Genomic DNA, 9,371 nt, shown 5'->3' on the forward strand with positions numbered 1-9,371 from the left:
GGGCTACGACCTCATAGCTAAGATGCAAAAACAATGTAAAGAAACGCCCACCTTTCGTTTCATGAAAGGTTTTCTCAAGATCAAATGCACTCTTCAAGAAGACTTCCAAGCTATCCAAGATTTCTGCTCTGCTGAAAACCTTGAGTACGCCACAGAAATACAAAAGAAGAAAGATGTCATTAAAGCAGTGATTCGCCACTTACCTCTAGACACGGCTGTGGATGCCATAATTTCCGAGCTGAAGGAAAAAGGCTATCCAGTCCTTTCCATCATTCAACTGTCCAAGCGGAACGCTCACGAACCGTCGGGGAAAACTTTGTTCCCCCTTTTTCTAGTGATAATGAGGAAAACACTCAGGGCCAACTCCTTTTTTAAAGAAGATCTCCTCCTCCATATGAAGATTAAAGTAGAGCCATATCAATCCAAAGCCTATCTACAGTGCTACAAATGCCAGCGTTTTGGCCATGGCCAAAGCACATGCCAAGCGCAACCAAGATGTGTCAAGTGCGCCGGTAACCACTGGACTTTTGCTTGTGAAAAAAGGGACACATTAACGTCTGCTAAATGCGTCAATTGCACGGGAGATCACCCCGCCAACTACTCAGGATGCCCTAAAATTCAACGCCTTCTCCAGGGGAAAAACAGTAAGACCCCTGCATCTGAAACGACGGACACTTCCACGACCCCATCAACCATGAAGCCAACCAAGACTTTTTCCAGTACAGACGACCGGACCTCCTGGCCTCCTCTTCCGAAGAAAGATACACCTCCTTCAGCACCAGAAGACACTGCCGCAACCTCCTTCAAAGATTTTCTTCAAATATTGAAGGACTTTGAACTATTCAGACTACTCCCTCTCCTCAAGAAGTATACGCCGAAATTGAAAGAAGAAAAAGACATGTTCAACAAGCTGTCAATCTTCATTGACATGCTTAGTGAATTCTTTAATTAACCACGACCTTTCCATACATACAGGACCACACCCTTATGAGGGCCACTCCAGGCTGCCTCATTGGTCATCGCCGCTGCCAATCAGGACTCTTCCAAGCTTCCAGTGCTAATACTCTCTCATCAGCAACGACCAGACTCACAGCTCCCCAGGCACTATACAGGACTTCTACCAGACTCCACATTCCCTGGCGATCAGCGACAGTGGCTGATTTGGTCATCACTTCACATGCCGTTACTTCAAATGGATTATCATCTCATATAAGAGGCAGGGGCTTCTAGCCCGGTACTCACACTCGACCAACTTGTCATGTTAACCTGTGGACCTGTGGACCTGTGGAGGCCGCAATTTTTCCTCTCATCTTATTACGAAAGAATATTGAACAATGTCTGGTCGCGGCAAAGGTGGAAAAGTCAAGGGAAAGAGCAAGTCCCGCTCCAGCAGGGCTGGCCTTCAATTCCCAGTAGGCAGAATCCATCGTCTTTTGCGAAAGGGTAACTATGCCGAACGAGTTGGTGCTGGCGCTCCCGTGTATTTGGCTGCAGTCATGGAATACCTGGCAGCTGAAGTTCTTGAGTTGGCAGGCAACGCTGCTCGTGACAACAAGAAGACTAGGATTATTCCACGTCATCTGCAGTTAGCTATCCGTAACGACGAGGAATTAAACAAGTTGTTGTCTGGAGTTACAATCGCTCAGGGTGGTGTTTTGCCCAACATTCAAGCTGTACTTCTGCCCAAGAAAACTGAGAAGAAGGCATAAATGTAAGACCTATATCTCATACAAATCGGCCCTTATGAGGGCCACAAACCCCTTTATAGAGGAGATTTACGATTGAAATGAATTGTTTTCGATATACAGACTCATCAAAAGTGTCTGAGATAGTTGCTTAGTGTCATTCGAAATTCTCGCTGCTATTCGATTAATTAGTATGTGTAGTCGTCGATCGTAATTGAAGCCCATAGGAAGTCACACTATCTTTAGAATACTCCAAACAGCGATGTGCTTAGTTCCCACTACATTATTAATTATAAGATCATTACCTTTTGTATTGTCGCTAGCTACATTTTTTTGATATTTGCGTACATCGGGCTCATATTACCCAGAGGACAGGACAGTCGAGCCCAGATTCTCAGCAATGGAAGAAAACCTCATACCACATATTCTCATGTACTTCATGCTAGACAAAGGAATTTCCAACATTCTTAAAGCACTCATGTTTCTCTCTTGCGTTGGCTTGGCTGAAATTACTCTGTTCAATATGTTCTCGACATTTATTATTGTTCATTACTATGCCCCAATGACATCATGAACAGAGCGGATCAAAAAACTTTCCTAAATTTCTTTTGCAACATAGTAATGACATTAAATGCACACTTAAGTACGATTTATTCTTTGCAAGGTCGATATTCATATTTGTGTGATATGTGTTATATGTATATGGTTTGTAATACGCAACTACTCTTATTCTCTGATCTCAGAACTCATTTGCTACTGTGCCCAACGAGCGAGCCTAGGTTTCTTGTAACTACTGCCTTTCTTTAGTAAATAATGTGAAGTATACAATGCATTAACCTACATCTCATATTTGTATTACTCTTTATTTTACTAACCCGCTACGAAGTGTCATTAATTTACATGTAAATCACAATAGACACTACCGCAAAAGAAAAAAATCGAACCCAAGACCACGTAAACAAGATAAAGGACAAGATTCAGGTTTCTAACGCATTATTCGCCCCTCACAGCACAGTATAGAAGTTGTATAAGCCTCTATACGTACATCCTACTGTCAGAACAGAAATTCCGACTTGCGTTTCGCATCTCTCATGCTCGCTACTTCCAACAAATCGCCAATTTCCAACCAGAACCCCTTCTCCAGCATTAATACTGCTACATATGAATACGTATACATGAACGTACATAATGTAAAAAAAAACGTATGATTTTCTCAAATTAATCTCTCTACGTCTGTAATTTTGTGTGCATCAAAAGGCTTTAATGTAGTTACACGAATTCTTATAATCTAACAGAAAATCGCACAAAGTAAATCTTTCCCTTTATATAAATTTGTTGGCTCTGAAAAGAGCCGTTTATGCCAATTTTATATCCAAAATAGGAGGAACCCCAACTTAACCTCCGAAACCGTACAGGGTTCTTCCTTGCCTCTTCAAGGCATACACAACATCCATAGCTGTCACTGTCTTCCTCTTGGCGTGTTCTGTGTATGTAACAGCATCTCTGATTACGTTCTCCAGGAATACTTTCAATACTCCTCGGGTCTCTTCATAAATGAGACCAGAGATACGCTTCACACCACCACGGCGAGCAAGACGCCTAATAGCGGGTTTGGTGATACCCTGGATGTTGTCACGAAGAACTTTACGGTGGCGCTTGGCACCTCCTTTGCCAAGACCCTTGCCTCCTTTTCCACGTCCTGTCATTTCGATATGTTACTGCTTCGCTCACCACACACGAGAAATACAAGCCCAAGCAGCCCAAGACTCGTGGTTTTGTTCCTTCGATCATGCAGGGAAAGCACGGAGGAAAAACACAAAACGTGTCTAAGCCAATGAGAACTGTCCTTTTCGACTGACTTTATCCAATGAGAAATAGCTTGATTTAACGGTTTTGCTCTTTATATAACTTGACTTCATTCAGCGCGCAATTATTTGAAACAAGTCGTGACAGTTGCAATGGCACGTACCAAGCAGACAGCTAGGAAATCTACTGGAGGCAAAGCTCCTCGAAAGCAGCTTGCCACCAAAGCTGCAAGAAAGAGTGCTCCAGCTACCGGTGGAGTGAAAAAGCCCCATCGTTACAGGCCTGGTACTGTGGCTCTCCGAGAAATTCGTCGTTACCAGAAGAGCACTGAATTGCTCATCCGCAAGCTGCCCTTCCAACGACTCGTCCGAGAAATTGCACAAGATTTCAAGACAGATCTTCGCTTCCAAAGCTCAGCTGTCATGGCTTTACAGGAGGCAAGTGAAGCTTACCTTGTAGGGCTTTTCGAAGACACCAACTTGTGTGCTATTCACGCAAAGAGAGTCACAATCATGCCTAAGGACATTCAGCTTGCTCGCCGCATCCGTGGGGAACGTGCTTAAGTTTGAAGTTCTGGCACTGAGTTCAAAAACGGTCCTTTTTAGGACCAATACACTACTTAGAGATGCTGTTATCCTAACAAGGATCTTGTCCATACTTGTTATCTTTTTTTTTTAAATTCTCACGCCGTATGTTGCATAGTTAATACATCTACCTTCGTTTTCCTCTCGTTTCGTATATCATCCTATCTTTCAAGTATATTCTTTAGTTTTCCCCTATGTTTACCGATTGATTATCTTCGTTTTATGTGGTCAAGGATTCGATTTTGCCATATGTTGCATAAGTTAACTTCGATTCAACCACTGTTTGCCCTTCTCAACGTTATTAATCTCATAGAACTCGCAGGCGAAATATGTACTTCTTCCAAGGTAGCAAAAGTAATATTTTCTCAGAGGTCGCTGCTGTTGAATGCAAACGTTAAACTAAACTTTCTTTAAGTGTCTGTTTGTACTTAACATCAGTTCAATTGTACACCTACATTTCTGCTGGTGTTACTATTTTTCTTTATAGCAATATTACGAATTATAAGACGGTATCCGTGGTTATTAGCGTGTTCCCTTTTCCTAACACTTTCTCATTACACCAGTATTTCCATCATTCATTAGGCGTAATCACCCGTCTCCTTTATCATAAAAATCATAATAGTACGACGTTAAATTGAAACAGTCTACTTCACTTTCACGAGTTGTAATAAGTTCGAACATTTCTTTCACCCCAGCCTTGAAAAGAGTTGATTTTAGTTTAGTGTCCCTTTCAGCAGCAAGGCTGTTTCAAACGTGGACCTACTTATTAACGTGCAATGCGAAACATTTGAGCTCCCACCGAGAATCGAACCCAGTCAGCCTGCAAAAGTTTTTCTAACAAATGCATTAAGTGCGTTTTCTGTACTGTTTCGCTACTTGAAGATAGGAACAAGGAAAAAGTAAGTGATCACAAATTGACATTACGTAATGTGTTCCCCATTTTTTTTCGAGTACACCATTCTTGACACCCGTGAAAGCTTTCTTTCCCCACCCTCAATTCCCCTCTGTTATAAAGCACTTACATCAAGAAGTGCTTCGGTTAAAAAGAAAACTCAAAGTCCCTTGCGTGTATACTATACATTGCTATGAATGAACATGTGATAATGATAGGAAAAGCACAATTTTACTCTTCTCAAAGTATTTGATGGCTCTAAAAAGAGCCGTTTTAAAATGTCAGATGATTTACTGACACATTTACTTCTTCTTTGGTGCAGCCTTCTTAGCACTTTTCGGTTTTGCTGTAGCCTTCTTTGGCTTCGGGGCCTTTGGCTTCTTGGGAGTTTTTGCCTTCTTCACTTTAGATGGTGATTTCTTAGGTTTGGGAGCAGCAGCCTTTTTCTTTTCACCAGTCTTCTTGGGACGTTTAGCTGCTGGCTTTTTCGCAGGCTTCTTCTCCTTTGATGCTGATCGTTTCGCCTTGGTTGAAGATCCACCTTCAGGCTTCTCCTTCAGCGATGAAGCACTAAGCTTAAACGATCCAGATGCACCTTTTCCCTTGGTCTGAACCAAAGACCCAGAAGCAACTGCACTTCTCAAGTATTTCTTGATAAATGGAGCAAGCTTCTCGGCATCCACTTTGTAGTTCTGAGAGATGTATTTCTTAATAGCTTGCAGTGAACTTCCTCCCCTTTCCTTCAAATTCTTGATGGCGTTGTTCACCATTTCTGATGTTCTTGGATGAGAAGGTGTTGTTTTTGGTTTCTTAGGCTTTGCAGACTTCTTAGGAGAAGCCTGTGCCGGGGCTGCAGGTGCTGATGCCGTATCTGCCATTGCTTTCTGCAATAAACTCAACGATACTGAAGAATGAAATTTTCGCTGGCAGGCAGCGTTGAGTTTGGTTACGGAGCGCGGACCGGATAGAAAGCACTTGCTGAGGCGGGCTGAGGTAAACAGAAGTTCGTAGTTGCCACAACGATAAGTGTGTTTCCTTCTATTTTGATAAACGATTTTTTTCAGGTATTCAATGAATGCACCAGATCCTATTCTTCCTTACTGGCTAGAAGAAACTTTATTCCACATAACTCAAAAGGCATTTGTTTTTATTCGCTTTTCTATTTTATGTTTCAGTCATTGCTAAGTCGGTCACACTACTTTTTCACCCTCCTTGTGCTTATAATTTTCATAATTTAACATGGAAATACTTATCAATAAATAATTATATTACCATGGTAATTAACTTCAATCCTTCCTGTGATTATACGCAAAGTACCATCTTCGTACTGCTTACTATAGTTCAATGAAGGGAATCTATAAAGTAACGCGTGTCGCACACATCTGCCTTGCAAACTCCCTGGCCTACTTCCAATGTATAGACTTTTATTTCAAATCCTGATTTAATTTCATAATTTTCTGTAGATTTTAACATTTTATTACCCAGCTTCTTAATACGAATGACAATCAAGCCTAAATATTTATTCCCTTTAACTTTATTTTTCTTTTTTATTTTGTGCCTTGTTTCATATTTGTTCTTACGTTAGCAATTAACGCACTTACCGTAGTTATGTATGAACAGGTTGTTTCTATATTTATTTTATTCCAAATAAATTAAATATATATACGGATTATTTTATGGTAGTTGATATTTTCTGTTGTTTCCTACGTGAATTGAGGAAACGCACGGACTTTCGCCTAATTCTTGTGCTACTTTCATATGTCTGTATCTGTCGAATGCTGTCGATCTGTCGAAATGTGTATTACTATCTGTCGATTCATCGAGTGAACTGAATTCGTTAACCATTTCACCAGGCGCGCATGCATTTTTTTTTTCTTCTAAGGGATCCAAGCTTCGGGGGGCAAGGTTCCAATACTACAAGCCACTATGTCTATATACTATTATTCTGCATTCGAAAACACGATAAATATTCCACTTACTTTTTCACAAAAACATGATACAGACAGAGTACAGATGAAGTGTAAGATCAGATTTATATTGATGATACATCAATATTTTCCCTGTTAATAACTACATTTAATGAGAAAGTCTGCAAATGTATGTTCACTTAGGAACTTTTGCGAGGAGTCCGCACCCGGTGGACACCCCGTGAGTACGCCTCTGCACTTGACTATACTTCGAATTATACTGCAAACAGTTGTATTTTAGTTTCCCCGTTTAGTTCATCGATATCATTAACACAAAGAAAATAGATGTTATAGATGCGTATTCTCAGTTCTCGCTTTATATCCGGACGTCTGCAAAAATCTACTCCTTTTCTTTCTTTCACGCATCCACCAAACTAACAATGATTTGTATTATAATATTTGCGCATAAAATGTATATCTCATACCTTCCATGTTCTCAAGTATTCATAGACAAAAACGGTTACTTTCTGCGAACAAATTGTCCAAACACAGTGCAAATGTCATCTATAGATTGTCCTGGTTCCGTCTGCGTGTACATAACAATGCGTCATAATCATACATTGCACATTAAGGATATCAATTAATCTTCCCAAATTCCTAGATATGCCTGGCAAAAGTTCCGCGTGTTGTAAGGATATTACATTTGTACTACCGACAAGGTGGTATCTTCCAACATTGAAGTTCAATAAACCCCAAATGTGTCGGATATAGTATTTGATTTCTTGTCTCATTGTTTGCGTCAGAGATGTCTTCTCAAGTTAGGATTTACGATACATACAGGATGAGTTGTATATATTGTTGCTGCCAGCTCTATATTAATCCCATATTTGTAAACGAATAAAAACAGTATTCTAATTATAACAATGTGCTCACAATTAATTTTATTCTTAATTGTTATACGTATTGTTGATTAAAAATGAAAATGTTGCTAAGTGAATTTTATTAATATTTTCTGTTGCGTGATATAGGAAGTGAGTGAAATATTGGAGGAATATAGTGTGCGTAGCAGATGATGTGCAGTGGCTTTGGATCGCCTGTGATAAGGTAAGGCATTTGCTATTTTAATTAACACATTTTATATACTGTAATCCTAATTATTTTTATGTGAATGTGCTTACTACTTGTGTATTCAGTGGGACCGATGTTTTAATATGTATGGTCAAGCAGTGTCGAGCCTGGTCAGTGTGTGGATAGGTGACCATTTTTTGTAAATCGATAACATTTAACTTTGTAAACACGGATGAAGTAGAAGTATATTTATTTTATTTTTTACCTCAAATATGTAGGACACTTCTCCTTTGTACATCAATTATTATTATTAGTTCAACTTGTTTACAAGTTAAATGAAAAGAATAGTCGTTATCGTGTGATGATTGTGCTCATTAGGCTAAAGAAGACTCGTGATAAGAAAGAAAAGAAGAACGGTGCTCAAGTTTCGTCACAGCATATTCTCAAAAATTTACAGGCAAAATTCAGTGTTCTGCATGAAAAGGCATATTTGTACGAAAAAAAAAAAAAATTCTGCAGACGACAGAATTAAATAAAGTAATACACATGTATTTTAGAGTTACTGGTGTAAAATCATTACAAGTGCTTTGCCAGGTGGCCAATAAAAAGCACGAATACTATTTAAGGGAGCCAAAACAGGAGAAAGCTGGGGGCCTGAGCGATAGCAAGAATGTGCGTCCAAAGTGAACAGGAGCGAAGGCGACGCGGGTATACGTATAAGCAAGGGTAGTGGAAACCAGTTAGTTTTCGAGTTTCAATAGCACTTGTCATGCATCCATACTAGTAGCGCCCCGCTTGTAAACATTAAGTACACTATGCAAGAATACACCGCCGGTGGAAAATAGTACCTAATACAGTTATCTTTCATATATACTGACTTATTTTACAGTAGTAACCCAACACTAGTAAACGTAAAATAAAAGTGTATAACTTTATATTTAATTCTATCGCCTGGCTTAGTTTTTCACCTGTAAGATGTACTTATTTAGAGCAAGTTTCTTAACTAGCAAATTAAACCGAGAACCACAGCAACCATATATATATTCTTATGATGTACTTTTCTTTGAGTGGTGTTCTCTGTCTATTCAATAACATTTTCTCAGTTTAATGCTAGCAAAAAACAAAACAAAATCAAAGTGTTTCTATATAAATTTAGTTCACCGTGTTGTAATATCACATGGAATTGAAAAACGAATAGTCGAACCTCTGCTATCTCGATCAAACTTCTCAGGATGATATACTGACTTACCGCAGAAGTTCGACTGAATACGTTTCTCAGTTCCATGGGAGAACCTGGAGAAGCAAAAGCCTGCGCAACGGAAAATACTAAATAAACTTGTAGAGCAGGTCAAGATGTATCATCATGCCAAGTTTCATTCAGATCAGAGAAGTTTGGCTGCAGCCATTTTCATTACAAAGCACAAAATGG

Source organism: Thermobia domestica, unplaced genomic scaffold, assembly GCF_964235325.1.
Source record: "Thermobia domestica unplaced genomic scaffold, izTheDome1.hap1.1 HAP1_SCAFFOLD_692, whole genome shotgun sequence".
NCBI classification, from domain to species: Eukaryota; Metazoa; Arthropoda; class Insecta; order Zygentoma; family Lepismatidae; genus Thermobia; species Thermobia domestica.